Source organism: Hypanus sabinus, chromosome 16, assembly GCF_030144855.1.
Source record: "Hypanus sabinus isolate sHypSab1 chromosome 16, sHypSab1.hap1, whole genome shotgun sequence".
Lineage (NCBI taxonomy): Eukaryota > Metazoa > Chordata > Chondrichthyes > Myliobatiformes > Dasyatidae > Hypanus > Hypanus sabinus.
This window is the reverse complement of record NC_082721.1, coordinates 2411615-2429944: the sequence shown is the minus strand read 5'-3', so window position 1 is coordinate 2429944 and position 18330 is coordinate 2411615. Positions and strand designations below refer to the sequence as shown.

The following is an 18330-nucleotide window of genomic DNA, read 5'->3' as shown; positions in this document are numbered from 1 at the left end:
CTGCCAGAGGCAGTTCATACACCTTTGGTCCCCACTTGCCACCCAGCTGTCACCTGTGGTTCCAAGTAACTGTCTGACGGACAACCAAAACACCAGTTATTAAATACAAGGGTTCCTACTTTTTCCAGCCTGGACTGTGAATTATTAAACAAAAAATACATGAGAAGTACAATTGTTTGTGTGTTATTAGTTTAGGCAGATTGTGTTTGTCTATTATTGTGACAAAGATTAAGATTAACTACACCTTGAGTAATTAGTGCAGAAAACCAGGTAATTTGCAAAAGGTTCACAAACTCTTTCTCGCAACTGTAAATCAAATCTATGCTCATCCAAACTCTCTGTAGTTCATGCACTCTTGTCCAGGCAGAATTGTAGGAAAATCTCTTCTGCACTCTCTCCAAAGCCTCCACATCCATCCTGTAATGGGGCAACCAGCACTGGGCAAGTCTGGTTTGAGCTGCAGACGTGGGGAAATACAGATGCTGGAATCTGCAACAGTAGACGGGGAACTTGGTGGATCTATGGAGAAGGAGAATTGTCAATGTTTCAGGTATGCATCAGGACTGAGAAGTAAGCTAGCCAGTATAAAGAGAAGGGGTAGTGATGGACTGGATACCTTGTCTGGTACCATTCCCCAACTCTTTCAAGATTCAAAGATTGCTTAATGTAGGGGTTCCCATCCTTTTTAATGCTGTGGACGCCTATCATTCCATGGACCCCAAGTTGGGAACCCCTTGTTCAATGTCATTTCCAGTACACAGGTGTAAAGCAGAACAAAATAATTGTTACTTTGGATCCAATGAAGCACAAAAAACACTATAAGATAAAGAAAACAATAATAATAAAAGCACAATAAATATAGCTACCTAAGTAGCTTGTATACATTTAAGTGACACTAGCCATAGAAGTGTCTGTACATAAGATGATTGACAAGAAATGATGAAGTAGTGGTGGTTGGAGGTTTAGTGGGTGGAAGTGTTGATCAGCCTTACTGCCTGGAGAGAGAGACTATTTTTGACTGTGGTGATCCTGGCGTGAGTGCTATGTAGTCGCCTCCCTGATGGGAATGGAACAGGCAGTCCATGAGCAAAGTGGATGTGGTCCTTCATGATGCATTATTCAACCTTGCTGTTACATTTTTTTGTCTTTTATTTTCATGTTTATTTTTAATTGATTTTCATGTTTGTACCTTGACCCATTGTAAAGTAATTGAACTACATTATCTGTATGAAAAGTGCTTATTTATTTAGAAATATAGCACAGAACATGCTGCCCAGCAACCCACTGATTTAACCCTAGCCTAACGGCAGTTTTAAATCATAATTTACAGCGATCAAATAATGTACTAACTGCATCTTTGGAATCAGAGAGGAAACTGGAACTGGAGGGAAAAAACACACAGACCTCCTGAGTCCAGGGACATAAACAACTCTTCAAAAATAAGGCTAGATTGTCGAGGAACATAAACAGCCCTTCCACATAAGGCAAAGATTCTCACAAACCTCCTTCTGCATCCAGGGACATGAACAGCCCTCCCAGGTGAAGCAAAGATTCACACACACCTCCTGTGTCGGGGATCTTAAACTGCCCTTCTGAGTAACTAGGTGAGGCAAAGATTCACGCGCACCTCCTCCTTTACTGGACACAGGACACAGAGTCTATACAACTGAGGCAAAACAGCAGTAAGGTCATAGACACGATACAGATTACAGAGGTGCTTCCTGTCTTGAGACAAATTAGGGTGGATAAATCCCCAGGGCCTGACAAGGTGTTCGCTTGGACCTGTGGGAGGCTAGTGTAGAAATCACAGAGGTATTTGAAACATTTTTGGCTATGGATGTGGTCCCAGAGGATTGGAGGAAAACTAATGTCATTCTGTTTGCTCTGAGAATTAGCTAGGAAATTGTATGCTGTTGAGCCTGATGTCTGTGGTGGGTTAACTATTGGAATGTGTTATAAGAGACCAGATATTAAACCTGTATGCCAGGTCAAAGATCAAAGTAAATTTATTATCTAAGTATGTATACCATGTACAATCTTGAGATTCATTTTCTTGGAGGCAGGCACAAAATAAACACAATAGAATCCCTGAAAACCCCCACACAACAAAGACTAACAAACATCCAGTGGGCAAAAAAAGAACAAATTGTGCAAACAATAATAAAAAAATAACAAATGACACAGAACATGAACCACAGAGTCCCCGAAAATGGGTCCGCTGTTACAGAGCTGGTTCAGTGCAGAGGCGAGTGCAGTCGGTCCGCAGATATACAGTCAGTGGATCTGGAGGTAAGTGACTGAACACCAGGATGAAGGCCTGCTTCTCTTTCTTTCATGTTTCTCTCCCACATTTGCTCTTGTTTTTCTCTGAAGGATGAAGTCTGGTGACAGATCATTTGATGGTACTAAAAATAGAACTGGGCATTCTGGGAAGATCTATAAGTATAACTTGACCCTCGATGTTTGTAATTTAATATGAGCTCCAAAAATAACTAGTATGAGTCTACCTGACTCATTCACCAAGGGGTGAAGGACACAGACTTGTGTGAAAACACAAGTAGAACCAAGGGAGACCCTCCATTCCTCTGGCAGGTGGGAGGGTGCCCAGAGCTGTCCAGCAGTGATCAGGAAACCCTTCACACAAGCTGCAACCATGCCTGTTTCCAGAAAGACTGCTGGTCAGATGAAAGCTTTCTAAAAGAGCAGAGTCATTTTTTAAAAAAAATAATAGATTCTGCAGATGGTGAAAATCCAGAGCAATGCACAAAATGCTGGAGGAACTCAGCAGGTCAGGCAAAATTGATAGAAATGAATAAACCAGTGGTTCCCAACCTCGGATCCACGGATCCCTCGGTTTATGGTGGGAGTCCATGGCATAAAAAAGCTTGGGAACCCCTGGAATGAAGAGTTGAATTTCAAGCCACGACCATTCATTAGGACTGGAAAGGGAAGATGCCAGAATAAGAATGGGGGGGGGGGGGAGAGAGAGAGGGAGCAGGACAAGCCAGAAGCTAATAGGTGAAGCCAAGTGGGTGGGGGAAGGGGGAAATGAAGTAAGAAGCTTGGAGGTGAAGGATGGAAAAGGTAAGTGGCTGGAGTAGAAGTAATCTGATAAAGAGGAAAGTGGACCATTGGAGTCATTTTGTGTTTGATGAGGTGATTAAAGCCACAAAGATGACAGTGTTAGAGATGTGTATTGGTAAACTAGACCAAAGGGCTGAGTAGCCTTGTGTTCTGAGAATTTCCTGTGCTCAAGAAATGCAAAGTGCACAGGTTAGAGCTAGGTTTTCAATCACTTTTCTGATAGTTTAGATTAAATGAGAAAGTTGAAGTTTCAGAGTACATTTATTATCAATGAATGTATAAATTATACAACCTTGATTTGTTTGCTTTCAACAGTCACAAGGCAAGAAACCTAAAAGAACCCAATTAAAAAAAAGACTAACACCCAATGCATAGAGAAAGGGGGGAAACACAGATCATACAAATAATTTTCCAAACCAAAATGAGTCCTCAGATCCAAACCCTGGAATAGGTCCAATACTTGGTATCAGTCCATCATATTCGTGGCTGCTGGGGCAATCTTCATAGCTGCAGCACCATGGAGAAAGAAGTGAACATTGCGGGAGAGCTTGCTTCCGATCCAGACACCCTGTCTTTACAGCCTATCTGGCTGACGATTAAATTGTCTGAACAGTGTATTGTACCTCTCACTAGGATCCAGGCACCACTGCAATGAAAGGCTCTGGGTCCAGATTTTGCCATCTAGCCTGAAGCCATTCTCAATTTCTCCAAATCAGCTTGGTGTCCAGTGCAATTCAGCCTCGCACCCAGGCCAATTGTATGGGCATCAAAACTGCTCTGTCTCAACTCCTCTCTGAATGGCTCACTCCATCTGCATCGATTCTACAACATACCAGCATGGTTCATCCCTTGAACTTGCTTTTTTTCACTTGCTTCTTCATTGTTTGCAGGAATAATTTGCCATAATTTACTTTGGGAAAAGCTGTTATTAGTAATGTTTTTAGTCAAATTTCTTGCTTTTTAAACTACTGGTAAGCTGACACATACGTCAGTAGTGCCATCTTAAACCTGAAGTGTGTGTCTACTTAAAAGAAGCTTTCTTCTAGACCGGGGGTTCCCAACCTTTTTTATACCATGGACCCCTACCATTAGCAGAGAGATCCATGGAACACAGGTTGGGAACTCCTGATTTAGACGCATGAAGCTGTCTTTTAATATTCATTCTTTGATCCTCTCAGAGATTTGGGTGTCTCAGTGGGATCTTCGTTCATTGATCGGTGCTGTGTCTGCTCTTGGATCAAAATGGAGAAAAGGTGTGCAAAAGGAACTGCAGATCACTCAGAATCTGTTAGTTGTTGAGCAGGTTTGAGAAACTCAATAGCTTCCTCTTGTTTTGAAATTACCATCTATATACCATTTCCAATTGAATTAGACATTAGCTTCATGGGAGAAGTAGGAGAATGGTTGTAGAGGGTTGCCTCTCTTGTGAGTAGTGGTGTGCTGCAGAGATAGGTGCTGGGTCCATTGTTTGTCATCTATGTCAATGATCTGGATGATAAAATGGAGAACTGGATCATCAAATTTGCAGATGACACCAAAATTAGGGTTGTGGACAGTGAGGAAGACTTTCAAAGCTTGCAGCGGGATCTGGACCAGTTGGAAAAATTGGCTGAAAAGTGGCAGAAGGAACTTAATGCAGACAAGTGTGAGGTGTTGCACTTTGGTAGGGCCAACAAGGTACATAGGTCTTATCTGGTGAGCAGTAGGACACTGGGGATCTGGGAATATTGGTGCATAATTCACTGAAAGTGGCATCACAAACAGATAGGGTCATAAATGGAGCATGTTGGCCTTCATAAATTAATGTATTGAGCAAAGGAGTTAAGATGTTATGTTGAAATTGTATAAAATGTTGGTGAAGCCAGATTTGGAGTATTGTGTGCAGTTTTGGTCATCTACCTACAGGAAAAAAAAGTAAATCAGATTGAAAGAGTGCAGAGAAAATTTACAAGGATGTTGCTGGGACTGGAGAACCTGAGTTACAAAGAAAAGTTGAATGGGTTAGGACTTTATTCCCTAGAACATAGAAGATTCAGAGAAGGTATATAAAATTAGGAGGGTATAGATGTGATAAATGTAAGCAGGCTTTTTCCACTGAGGTTGGCTGAGACAAGGACGAGAGGTCATGGGTTAAGGAGGAAAGGTGAAGTATTTATTGGAAACATGAGAGGTAACTTCTTCACTCAGAGGGTGGTGAGAGTGTGGAATGAGCTGGCAGTGGAGTGGTGAATGTAGGTTTGAAGAGAAATTTGGATAGGTACATGGATGGAAAGGGTATGGAGTGCTTTGGTATGGGTGCAGGTTGATGGGACTAAGCAGATTAATAGTTCAGCATGGACTAGGGGGTCAAAGGGTCTGTAACCTGGGTCACTGTCCCTGTAATAGTGTTATGCTCACCACTACACTACCATGAATTGTAACTGATCTCTGTGGTTGAAATATAAGCAGATGGAGCACAAAATGGAAACACGAAAGGTGATGCTGGAATGGTGAAGTACACAACACTGCAGGTGACAGGCAGCAGCTGTGTGGATAGATAACAAAACCAGGAGGGAATTAAACATTGCAGATGCTGGAAACATAAATCTTAATGCAGAAGCAGCCAGAAACACTCAGCAGACCGGGTAACATCAACAGAGGCATGAACACTGTTAACATGCCCAGGTCATGAAAGGCCATTGCTTCTACCCTCCTCACAGATACTGGCCAACCCACCAAGAACCTCGGTAGTCCGTGTACATACCTGAGAACTGACCAGCTCTCAGCCACTGCCTCAGACCAAGAACAGCATAAAACAGAGAACACTACAGGACATTAAGGCCCTTCAGCCCACGATATTGTACTGACCAATTAACATACTGAAAGATCAACATAACCCTTCCCTCCCACATTGCCCTCCATTTTTCAATCATCCAGGTGCCTTAATTGTCCCTAATATATCTGCCTCTTTCACCACCCCTGCCAGGGCATTCCACTGTCTGTGTGAAGAAATTCCCTCTGACATCCCCCTATCACCTCCCCTCCCCCACCCCCACTGTATTGCTAGCCACTCTATCAGACAGTCGTAGAATACTACAGCACAGAAACAGACCCTTCTGCCCATCTCATCTGCAGAACTCAAAGTAAATTTATTATCAAAGCACACGTCACCATATACAACCCTGAATTTGTTTTCTTGCAAACATTCACAGTAAATGCAAAGAAACAGCAGAATCTATGAAAAACCACAAACAACCAACCAACGTGCAAAAGATAAACCGTGTAAATACACAGTAAATAATAATATAAATACTTAAATAAGCAATAAATATCAAGAGCATGAGATGTAAAATCCTTGAAAGTGAGTTGAGGTTGTGGGCCAATCACAAACGAGGGAAAATCTGCTGATGCTGGAAATCCAAGTAACACACATAAAATGCTGGAGGAACTCAGCAGGCCATCTGTGGAAAAAAGTACAGTCGACCCAGCAAGGCCTGCTGAAGGGACTCAGCCTGAAACATTGACTGTACTTCTTTCCTTAGATGCTGCCAGGTCTGCTGAGTTCCTCCAGCATTTTGAGTGTGTTGCCATTGGTTGTGGGAAGAGTTCCTAGTTATCTGCCTAGTCCCTTTGGCCACCTGGACGATAGCCCTCCGTACCCCTCCCACCCATGTACTGTCCAAACTTCTCTTGCATGTTGAAATTGAACCCAAATCCACCACTTCCACTGGCAGCTCATTCCACACTCACCTCTTGAGTGAAGAAATTTCCCCTCAGGTTCCCCTTAAACATTTAACCTTTCCCCTTAACCCATCGCCTCCAGTTCTGGTCTCACTGAACCTCAGTGGAAAAAGACTGCCTGCATTTACCCTATCTATACCCCATATAATTTTGTGTACCTCCATCAAATCTCCCCTCAATCCTCTACATTTTAGGGAATAAAGTCCTAACCTATTCAACCTTTCCCTATTAAGTCCTGGCAACATCCTTGTAAATTTTCTCTGCAATTTTTCAATCTTATTTTCATATTTCCTGCAGGCAGGTGACCAAAACTGCACACAATACTCCAAATTAGGCCTCACCAACGACTAATACAATTTCAACATAACATAACATGCCACGCTTATTCATTACATTCCCACAGTTCCCATAGTCACCTGGACAAGTCAGACCCTCCCTTTGCTCCACCATACACTTGAGCATTCCCTCCTCCTGTTTCTAACCTGCTTACAAACATTTATTCTGGTTCTGAAGGTCTTAAAGTGGAAATATTAACCCCTTCCCTCCCACTGATCTATCTGAATGTATTGAGTATTTCTTGGCCTTCCTGACGTTGTTGCTGGGCTGTTAATGATAAATAATGTTCATTCTTAAAGACATACCCACTCCTGAATGAGTGACATAGTCTGGGTGACAGGATTAGTTGATTTTTACTGTCGTTGACCACAGAAACAAAAAAAAGACTGACAATCTCACTGAGACTGACAGGATCTATGGAGGTTCAAGCTAATTGTCATTTGACCATACATGAATACAGCCAAATGAAGGTGCTCCTCTGGGTCCAAGGTGCTAAATACATTACCAACATGGTTATGATACCGGAAAAACATAGTTGTAAGAATAATAATATAGGCCAAGTCCCTGAGTGGCATAGGATGGGATGTTCTCCTGTTGTCCTTGTCCTCCTGAAAACAGTTAGTGACCTGAAAAGATTTACACAAATATCAGCTGGACTGGAGGGTTTGAGTTTAAACTCAGACTGACAGGCTGAGACTATTTTCCCTGGAGTGGGGGAGATGAGAGGTGACTTTATAGAAGTTTATAAAATCATGATAAAGTGGATGGTCTTTTTCCTAGGGTAGGGAAGTTGAGAACCAGAGGGCACAGGTTTAAGGTGAGAGGATAAAGATTTAATGGGTAATTTTTCACAGGGTTGTCGGTTTATGGAAAGAGGTGCCATAATGGTTGAGCCAGGTAGAATTCCAATGTCTGAAAGACATTTGGACAGATACGTGGATAGGGAAGATTTAGAGGGAAATGGGACAGCTCAGTAAGGCAACTTGTCTAGCATGGATGAGTTGGGCTGTATTCCACATCTGCAGATGTCTTTTGTTTACCCTCACGGTCAGCTGGATGTGAACTGAATCACAGACTGCACAGTAACTGTTCCTCTGAGGACTGAGGAGGCCAAATCAATGGGTGCACTTAAGGCAGTATTTGATAGGCTTTTTATTAGGAAGGTGGTTTTAAGGGTTAAATGCAGAAGGTGAGAGAATGCTGTTATGAAGAACAAATCAGCTGTGACCTACTGGATGGGCCAAATGGCCTAACTCTGCTTATTTATCTTATGGTCTCATGTGTGCATAGCATCTTATGATGAAATGTGAAATTGGAGATTCAAAATCCAAAGTTCAATATCAACTTATCAAAGTGCATCTATATCACTATATGCAGCCCTGAGATCTATTTCTAGTGGGCATTCACAGTAAATACAAGAACCACAATAAAATCAATGAAAGACTGCACACAACAGGATGGGCAAATAGCCATTGTGTAAAGTACAACTGTGCAAATACTAAAAGAAAGAAAACAATAACAATATATATTGTGAGCATTGAGATGAAAAGTCCTTGAGAGAAGTCAAAAGTAAAATTTATTATCAGAGTTTCTGTTTCATATGGCAGGTGTTTTTCTCTTAACGCTTCTAATAGTTTTTTGCCAAGCTGCTTCTCCAGTTCGTGGCCGCATTCATGGTCTACGGCAAAGCCACCTCAGATCTTGGTGAGAGGACATGTTTGGACCAGGTGGAGAATGTCCTGGGTTGGGGCACCACAGGGGCAAACTGGGGTTTGTTGGACATCCCATCAGTGTAGTGTGTTACATACCCCATAACTAGGTGTCTTACCAGCAAAGATAGAAGTATCCGTTGGAGTCTAGTAGTATTTTCAAAACAGTGTTTATTAGTAAAATATACAAATCAAAATCAACAATGCAAATATACAGATAATACATGTTAGCAATACTAAACCTAAAAGTGTGGGTATAATAATAATCAATAATAAACAAAGCTCTATCGTTGTCTAGGGGATAAGGAATTATCATGGGAAAGTATAAAGTTCAGTTCAGTTCATGTAGGCTGAGGTAGTTGCTGGTTCTTGTGTTGTAACCATTGGAGGGGGAGAGAAAGAGAGAGAGAGAGAGAGGGCGAGCAAACAGTTACAGCTACAGTCTTTCTCAAACCTTCCTTTACTTCCTTGATCCGTCGATGTGTTGTTGTGGCCATTCAGGTATGACCCCTCTGTCCTTTAGCTAGACCGTTCTATGGTGGACTCGTCACCCAGGCAAGGGTGGACACACACACACAAGCCCCCACCGGCCTCGCTATAAACACTGTGAGTTAAAATTGACCGATCCTTCGTTCGGTCTCCGATGCCCCACTTTCTCGTGGGTTCCAACACTTAAGCAGTGCTCACTAGTGTGTCTCTTGGTGCATCTGAGGGGTGTCTCCCCAGACCTCACTTTTATCCCTACTCACGGGGTCTCAGGTGTCAATCAGTTTTGAATGGCTTAGTTCATCAAACCAGCCCACTCTGGCTGTCCACTGAGGAATTTTAATGAACAGAATAGTACCAAGTAAACAGCCCTTTCCAAAAGACATAATATCGTCTCTCTCCCCCGGTGTTATCTCTCCCTTGTATGAAGCAAATGTTCCAGTCCCAGTATGTTTTTGTTCCATCTCTTTCTCTCTCATTAGCAGCCTGGCAACAGTAACGGTTTGTAATTCTCCCAGGGGAGGGGACATGGGCAACCCTGTACCCTTCTGCCCATCAGAGTTGTTCATCCTTCGTAACAAGTGTTTGTGCTGATAAAGCATTTCGATTTCTGAGTCTCTTCGCGGCTGATGAAGCATGGCCAAGGAGGGGCAGATGCGAGTCTGTCCGTTCGGGAGCCAAGTGGAAATAAGTCCAGGACCAGCCTATTGGCTCAGGGTATCTGACATTCCGAGGGAGGAGTTGTAAAGTTTGATGGCCACAGGTAGGAATGACTTCCTATGACGCTCAGTGTTACATCTCGGTGGAATGAGTCTCTGGCTGAATGTACTCCAGTACATTATGGAGTGGATGGGAGTCATTATCCAAGATGGCATGCAACTTGGACAGCATCCTCTTTTCAGACACCACCGTCAGCCCTGGGAAGAGCCTTTGGCTATCCACAGGATCAGTTCCCCTCATCATCTTATACACCTTGATCAAACAAACTGCAAATGCAGATAATAAATAGATAACAATAAATAACGAGAAAGAAGCGACAAGATAAAAGGGTCATTAAGCGAATGTAGTTGTTCACGAGCCTGATGGTAACTGTTTTTGAACCTGAGGCTCCTGTACCTTCTTCCTGATGACAGCAGTGAGTAGAGAGTATGGCCTGGATGGTGGGGTCTCTGATGAAGGATGCAGCATTACTGCAACAGCACTCCGTGTAGATGTACTCAACGGTGAGGCAGATGAAACCTGGTCTGTGGACTGGAGAGGCTGAGTGCTCTCCTCCCCATCCCACCACCCTCGCAGCGTTATCTCGGCAACACAATATTTACTTAATTAACAATTGCTCAATCTTGATCCTGGCCCCTCCTCCGATAACCAGTGGCCAAACAAATATTTTCATCGTGTACGTCTTCGGACTGGCCGTTAGTAATTGGTCCATCGTGCGGAAGAGCAACCAATAGGCACGCAGCCGTTCCTCGTCTGACCTCCTCCTCCGAGTTTAAACCAATCGAGCTGCTTTTTCATTCGGTCGTTATGCTGATAATCTGTTTGCGTTTTAGACCAATCGGGTGGCTGGGGGCGGGCCGTGTTGACAGGCCGCTGCCATTAACGGGTGATCAGGTTAGGAGACAGCGCGTGTCGCGGTGTCCAGTCGAACCGCCAGTATCCCAGAATTCCCTTGCCGGGCACAGGCTCCAGTGTCCGCCGAGAGGGGGTTGAGGGCCAGGGGATACAGACAGCGGGAGTCCAGTACCAGGGCAGGGATAACGGGAGTGTAGCAGGGGCGGGGGTGAGGGTGTCTTTCAGGGGTACGGCATCAAGGTGGGTGTGGTCGGGTCCCGGCCTGAGGCTGGGCTGGGCTGCTGCTGCTGTTATTTCTGTCACGGGCAGGAGGAGGGGGGTAGTGGAGGGAATGAGGGTGTCCTATGGCCAGGTAGGGTGCTGGGTCAGACGGGCATCCTGGGCTGAGTACTGACTGAAGAGGGAGGGAGGAAGGTATTTGTCAGAGCGTGGAGAAGGAGAGTGGTGTGTGTCTGTGTCGCCAGTGTGGGGTTGGGACGGAGGGTATAGCAGATCTTTGTCGTCTAGGCTGAGTGAAGATGGGAGACTGAGAAGGCAGCTTGAGAAACAACTGCCCCTCCCCTCCAAACCACTCACTCACTGCAAGGTAAGTGTAGTGATAACCGGTTCTTGTTGATAGTTGATAATTCGTCAGGATAGTTTTCTGCCTATGATTAAGTGAATATTTGCGATGTGGAAGTAATGCTGGTGTCTCAGAATTGTCACTTTTGAGAGAATTGGTTGTCATATGTTGAGATGAAACCTTTATTCAAAGTTGTCGAAGTTTTTTTAGCAAACCTTTTTTTTGAATGTTGCAAGGTTCTTGCTGTTTTGTTGACTTTTAGATTATTACAGGTTTTTGTGCTCTCTTCGCTGCTCCAGGGTACCTTATTGTTGCTCTAGTTCAGCTGCACTCAGTTTTTAAGGATGAAATCTGCACAGGGAGGTGAAATACTCTGTATTTTAAAGAGCAACAGAGTCACAACAAACATGACCTACTGACTGGTATTCTTGAATTTAGATCAGGCCTGTTAATTTTAACGATCTGTATATGTAGCAATTTGTTATTTTCAGAGTTAAAATAATAAGATGTAATACATTGGAACAGAATTAGGCCATTTGGACTAGTGAATCTGCTCCACCATCATGGCTGATCCATTTCCTTCTCAACCCCACTCTCCTGCCTTCTCCCTGTAACCTTTCACATCCTAACTAACCAAGAACATATCAACCTCTATCTTAAATGCACCCAGTGCCCTGGCCTCCACATTCACCATAATAGTTTGTAGAGCATAGGCAGTTACAGTGCAGTTCAAACCCTTCAGCTCACGATGTTGTATCAACTTTATGAACCTGCTCTAAAATCAATCTAACTCTTCTCTCCTACTTTGACCTCCATTTTACCATATCCATGTGCCTATCTAAGAGTTCTGTTAGTGTCACAGAATCAAATAGAACAGAATTGGGTCCCTTGGCCCAACTGGTCCATGCTGAACAAGAGACATCTATTGGAGCAAGGTCCATTTGCCCCATAACCGTCTAAACATTTTCTATCCATGCATCCTGTAAATGCCTTTAAATACTATAATTATACCCACCTCTTGCAGCTCATTCCATAGATCTGCCACCACCTGCGTGAAGAGGTATCCCTTCTGATCCCATTAAAGTATTTCACTTTTAAATCTATGCTCTTTAGTTATACACTCCCCACCCTGAGGAAAATGATTGTGATCATCCACCTTGTATATGTCCCTCAATGATTAAAATCTTATTACTCAGCCTCCTGATGATAAAGGTGCTGGGAAAAGAGGCAGAAAAATCATGGAGGACCCCACCCACCCTGCTCTGGACTGTTTGTCCTACTCTCATCAAGGACTCTCATCTACACCAGGACCACCGGGCTCCAAAGTAGTTACTTTTCCTAAATAGTAAGACCAATTAACAACTCCATACACTAACCCTTCCATCCACACCCCCAACTACCACTACTTTATCATTTCCTGTCAGTCAGCTTATATACAGACCCTCCCGTGCCTAATGTCACTTTATGGACATACAATCATTGTCTGAAGTTCAAAGTAAAATTTATTATCAGAGTAGACCATCAGACGTAGGAGCAGAATTAGGTCATTTGGCTCATCGAGTCTACTATGCCATTCAATCATGGCTGATCCTTTTTTCCCCCATCCTCAGCCTCACTCCCTGGCCTTCTCCCTGTAACCTTTGACACTGTGGTCAATCAAGAGCCTATCAGTCTCTGCTTTAAGTACACTCATCCTGTATTGGTCTCCACAGCTGCCTGTGGTAACAAGTTGCACAAATTCATCACCCTCTGGCTAAACATTTTTTTTGCATCTGTTTTAAATGGCCCCTCTATCCTGAGGCTGTCCTCTTGTCTGAGACTCTGCCACCGTAGGAAACATCCTTTTTACATCTACTCTGCCTAGGCCTTTCAACATAAAAAAAGTTTCAATGAAATTTCCCCTCCCCTCATCCTTCTAAATTCCAGTGAGTACAGGCCCAGAGCCATTAAACATTCCTCATTTAATAGCTGTTTCATTCCCAAAATCATCTTTGTGAACCTTCTCTGAACCCTCTCCAATGCCAGCGCATCTTTTACATTAGGGGGCCAAAACTGTTCACAATACTCAAGGTGAGGCTTCACCAGTGCCTTCCTCACCACCGACTTGTCCTGAAAATGAACTTTTAGGGTTTTCTAAGTCCCTTTGCATCTCAGATATTTAAATTTTCTTCCCATTTAGGAAATAGTCTTCGGATTTATTCTACCAAAGTTCATGTCCATGCATTTTCCAACATTATTTCATTTACCATTTTCTTGCTCTTTCTCCTAATCTAAGTTCTCCTGCAGCCTGCCTGCCTCCTCAACGCTACCTGCTGCTCTACCAATCTTTGTATCATCTGCAAATTTGGCAACAAAGCCACCTATTCTATCATCTAAATTATTGATAAATAGCATAAAAGAAAGTGGTCCCAACACCAACCTCTGTGGAACACCACTAGTCATTGGCAGCCAACCAGAAAAGGACCCTTTTATTCTCATTCGTTGCCTCCTACCAATCAGCCAATGCTCTTAACATATTAGTAACTTTCCTGTAATACCATGTGCTCTTAACTTGGTAAGCAGCCTCTTGTGTGGCACCTTGTCAAAGACCTTCTGAAAGTCAAATATACAACATCCACTGCACCCCCTTTATCTATCTTACTTGTAACCACCTCAAAGAATTCCAACAGGTTCGTCAGGCAAGAATTTCCCTTAAGAAGACCATGCTGACTTTGTTCTATCTTGTTCTGTGTCACCAAATACTCTCATCACCTCATCCATAACAATTGACTCCATCTTCCCAACCACTGAGGTCAGACTAACTGGTCTATAATTTCCTTTCTGCTACCTTCCTCCTTTCTTAAAGAGTGGAGTGACATTTGCAATTTTCCAGTCCTCTTAAGCAATGCCAGACTCCAATGATTCTTGAAAAATCATTACCAATGCCTCCACAATCTCTACCACTACCTCTTTCAGAACCCTTGAGTGCAATTCATCAGGTCTGGGTGACTTGTATACCTTAAAAGGTCTTTCAGTTTTTTGATCATCTTCCACTTTGTAATAGTAAATCTCTTCCTTCACAACCTTCAACACCAGGCACGCTCAATGAAGACTGATGCAACCTACTCACTGAGTTCACTTGCCATCGCCTTGTCACCTATCATTATTTCTCTGGCCTCATTTTTAGCAGTCCTATATCCACTCTCATCTCTTATTTATTATATACTTGGAAGAACTTTTGCTATCCACTTTGATATTTGCCAGCTTGCTTTCATATGTCACCTTTTCCCTCCTAATCATTCTTTTGGTTGTCTTCTGTAGGTTTTAAAGAGCTTCCCAATCCTCTATCTTTTCACTAATTTTTGCTTTGTATGCCCTTTCTTCTGCTTTTACTTCCCTTGTCAGGCTTGGTTGCCATGTGGGTATTTCTTTGTTTTTGGAATACATCTAACCTGCACCTTCCTCATTTTTCCCAGAAACTCAAGCCACTACTGCAGGGAAAGGTTGAACAAGTTAGGTCTTTATTCTTTGGAGTGTAGAAGGTTGAGGGGGGACTTGATAGAGGTATTTAAAATTATGAGGGGGATAGATATAGTTGACATGGATAGGCTTTTTCCATTGAGAGTAGGGGAGATTCAAACAAGAGGACATGAGTTGGGGGGCAAAAGTTTAAGGGTAGCACAAGGGGGAACTTCTTTACTCAGAGTGGTAGCTGTGTGGAACAAACTTCCAGTAGAAGTGGTAGAGGCAGGTTTGGTATTGTCATTTAAAGTAAAATTGGATGGGTATATGGACAGGAAAGGAATGGAGGGTTATGGGCTGAGTGCGGGTCAGTGGGACTAGGTGAGAGTAAGCGTTTGGCACGGACTAGAAGGATCGAGATGGCCTGTTTCCATTCTGTAATTGTTATATGGTTGTATTGTGATCACTTTACCTTAAGTTCCTAATCGCCCCCTCGGTTCATTACATAACACCTAATCCAGTATAGTTGATCCCCTGGTAGGTTCAATGACAAGCTGCTCTAAAATGCCATCTTGTAAATTCACTCTCTTGAGATCCATTTCCATCCTGACATTCCCAATCTACCTGCATGTTAAAATCTCCCATGACTATCATAACATTGCCCTTTTGACGGGCCTTTTCTATTTCCCATTGTAATCTGCAGTCTACATTCTAGTTACTGTTTGGAGGCCTCTATATAACTGCCATCAGGGTCCTTTTACTCTTGCAGTTTCTTCAACTTGTGATCCTGTGTCACATTTTTCTAATGATTTGATGCTATTCTTTACCAGCAGAGCCACATCACCCCCTATGCCTACCTTCCTATCCCTCCAATACAGTCTGTAATCTTGGACATTTAGCTCCCAACTATAACCATCCTTCAGCCAAATTCAGTGATGACCACCACATCATACCTGACAATCTGTAGAAGTGCATCAAGATCATCCACCTTATTTCTTATACTCTGTGCATTGAGATATATTTTGTGTACTGTATTTGCTACCTTTTTCCCTTTTTTTACTGATGCTCATCCTGCTGGCTGCAAAAAAAAGTACATATATAGGCAGTCCCTGGTACTATGAATTTTAGACTTACGGACAGCTCGTACTTGCGAACTATTATATTGAAAATTTGAGTTAAATACAATGGTTCGTAATAATGAACGCACGCACTATGTTGTGACACTCATGAAAACATCACGCAGCTTCAGCGGTTCATTGGCTCAAGGAAGGAGAACACTGTCCACCATTTTAAATTGGATCAAGTTGCCGTTAACACCGAGTGTGTAACTTTGTATTAGTTAGAGGAGCAAGATCCTAATTCAGAGAGGTTCAACTAAGTCCATGCAGTTACCAAGGACCTCAGCTGTTACAAGGCCATTTATGACGAGAAAAAGAAAAACTCTGTGCAAGCCTCCCTTGATGCCTACTTCAAGAAATTGACTCCAGTAGTAAACCCCCCTCTCCAGCAGTAGAATCAAACCCTGACTCCTGCACCAGGTCCATCATAATGTTACCTCACAAGAGATCCTGGTATGCAAGACATAGATGGAACCATATGTAGTTACTTTTATTGTTACTGCATTATGTTTTAGTATATTTGGAAGTGTTTAAGTGTTTTATATGCACAGAAGTGTAAAATATATACTAAGACAAATGTTTGACTACCTGTTGCTAAGTAAGGCAGGATGTACCTATTTCGACTCGTGTACAAATCTGACTTAAAGACAGACTTAGGAACGGACCTCACTTGTAACCCGGGGACTGCCTGTAGTTGCAAGACAAAGTTTGTGAACCCTTTGCAATTACCTGGTTTTCTGTGTTAATTATTTATAAAATGTGGTCTGATCTTCATCTAAGTCGCAATTATAGGCAAATGCAATCTGCCTAAAGTAATAACTCACAAACAATAGTACTTCCTCTTGTTAACACTGAGCTCATCATTTAAACAATCACAGTCTAGGTTCAAAATTGTGTGAACCTCTGCAGTGTAATGCCTTTTACAAAGGCTATTTGGAGTCGGGTGTTCCAATCAATGAGATGAGATTGGAGGTGTGGGTTGCAGAGGTACCCTGTCCTATTTATATAAAAAAAAAGACACACACAGGTTACTGACAAAGCCTGCTCTTCTCAAGAAAGATTTGTTTATGTGCACCATGCCTTGATCAAAAGAGGACCTTGGAAGAAGAATTGTAGAGATGCATCAAGCTGGAAAAATTAGAAAAGCGTTTTTAAAGACCTGAGTGTTCATCAGTCCACAGTAGAGTAAATGGTCTACAAAATGGAGGAAACTCAGTGCTGTTGTTACTGTAACTAACAGTGGGCATCCTACAAAGATTACACCAAGAGCATAACATGCTACGCTGAAAGAGATGAAAGAGAACCCAAGGTTAACAGCAAGGTACCTGCAGAAATCTCTAGAACTTATTAAAGTCTCTGTTCATGTGACCACTTTAAGAAAAACCTAAACAAAAATAGTGTTCATGGAAGGGCACTAGGAGGAAACTCGCTCTCCAAAAGAAAAGCATTGCTGCATATCTCAATTTTGCAAAAGACCACCTGGATGTTCCACAATGCTTCTGGGACAATTTTCTGTAGAGATGAGACAAAAGTATATCTTTTTGTCAGAAATGCATGTTGCTGTGTTTGGAGGAGAAAGAGCACTACTCACCTCATACCATCTATGAAACGTGGTGGAAGGAGCATCAGGATTTGGGGCTGCTTTGTTGCCTCAGGGCCTTGACAGCTTACAATCGTTGAGGGAACAATTAATTCAAAATTGTATCAGACATTTTACAGGAGAGCGTTTGTCATCTGAAGTTTAATAGAAGTTGGATGATGCAACAAGACAATGATCTGAAACATGAGTAAATCAGCAACAGAATGGTTTATAAATAAGAAAATTTGTGTTTTGGAATGGCCAAGACAGAGTCCAAACCTTAACCAAATTGAAATGGTGTAGCATGACCTGAAAAGGCTGTTCATTAGATTAGATTCAAGTTTATTGTCATTGTGCCGTGTACAGATACAAAGCCAATGAAATGCAATTAGCATCTAACCAGAAATGCAAAAGAACAGTGTTATTTACAAAATAACTGTGAATAAAAAGTAAGTGCCACAGCATACAAATATAAAAGTACTGAGACAGTCCAATATGGGTGCAATACTGCTTAGCACTGTGATGTCAGTAGAGTCACAGCCTTAGGGAAGAAGCACATCCTGTGCCTGCTGGTGCAGGAGCGGAGGCTCCTGTAGTGCCTACCGGATGGGAGGAGAATTTTTTAAAAAGTCCATGGTTGTGGTGAGATGTATCCTTGATAATGCTTTTTGCCCTGCCCTGAAAGCATTTATGGTAGATGTTTTCAGTGGTGGGCAATTG

General features: G+C 42.6%; 1 protein-coding gene across 5 annotated transcripts in view; it reads left to right on the top strand.

Moving 5' to 3' along the window:
• The first annotated feature begins 10928 nt into the window (after window positions 1-10928).
• Window positions 10929-18330, top strand: part of slc25a42 (solute carrier family 25 member 42) — a 76152-nt gene continuing 68750 nt past the window's right edge. For 4 of the 5 annotated variants that reach the window (XM_059990967.1, XM_059990962.1, XM_059990968.1 and 1 more), the window contains exon 1: window positions 10956-11496. The gene's annotated coding sequence lies outside the window, so the exon portion shown is untranslated. The other variant, XM_059990966.1, reaches the window with a different exon arrangement.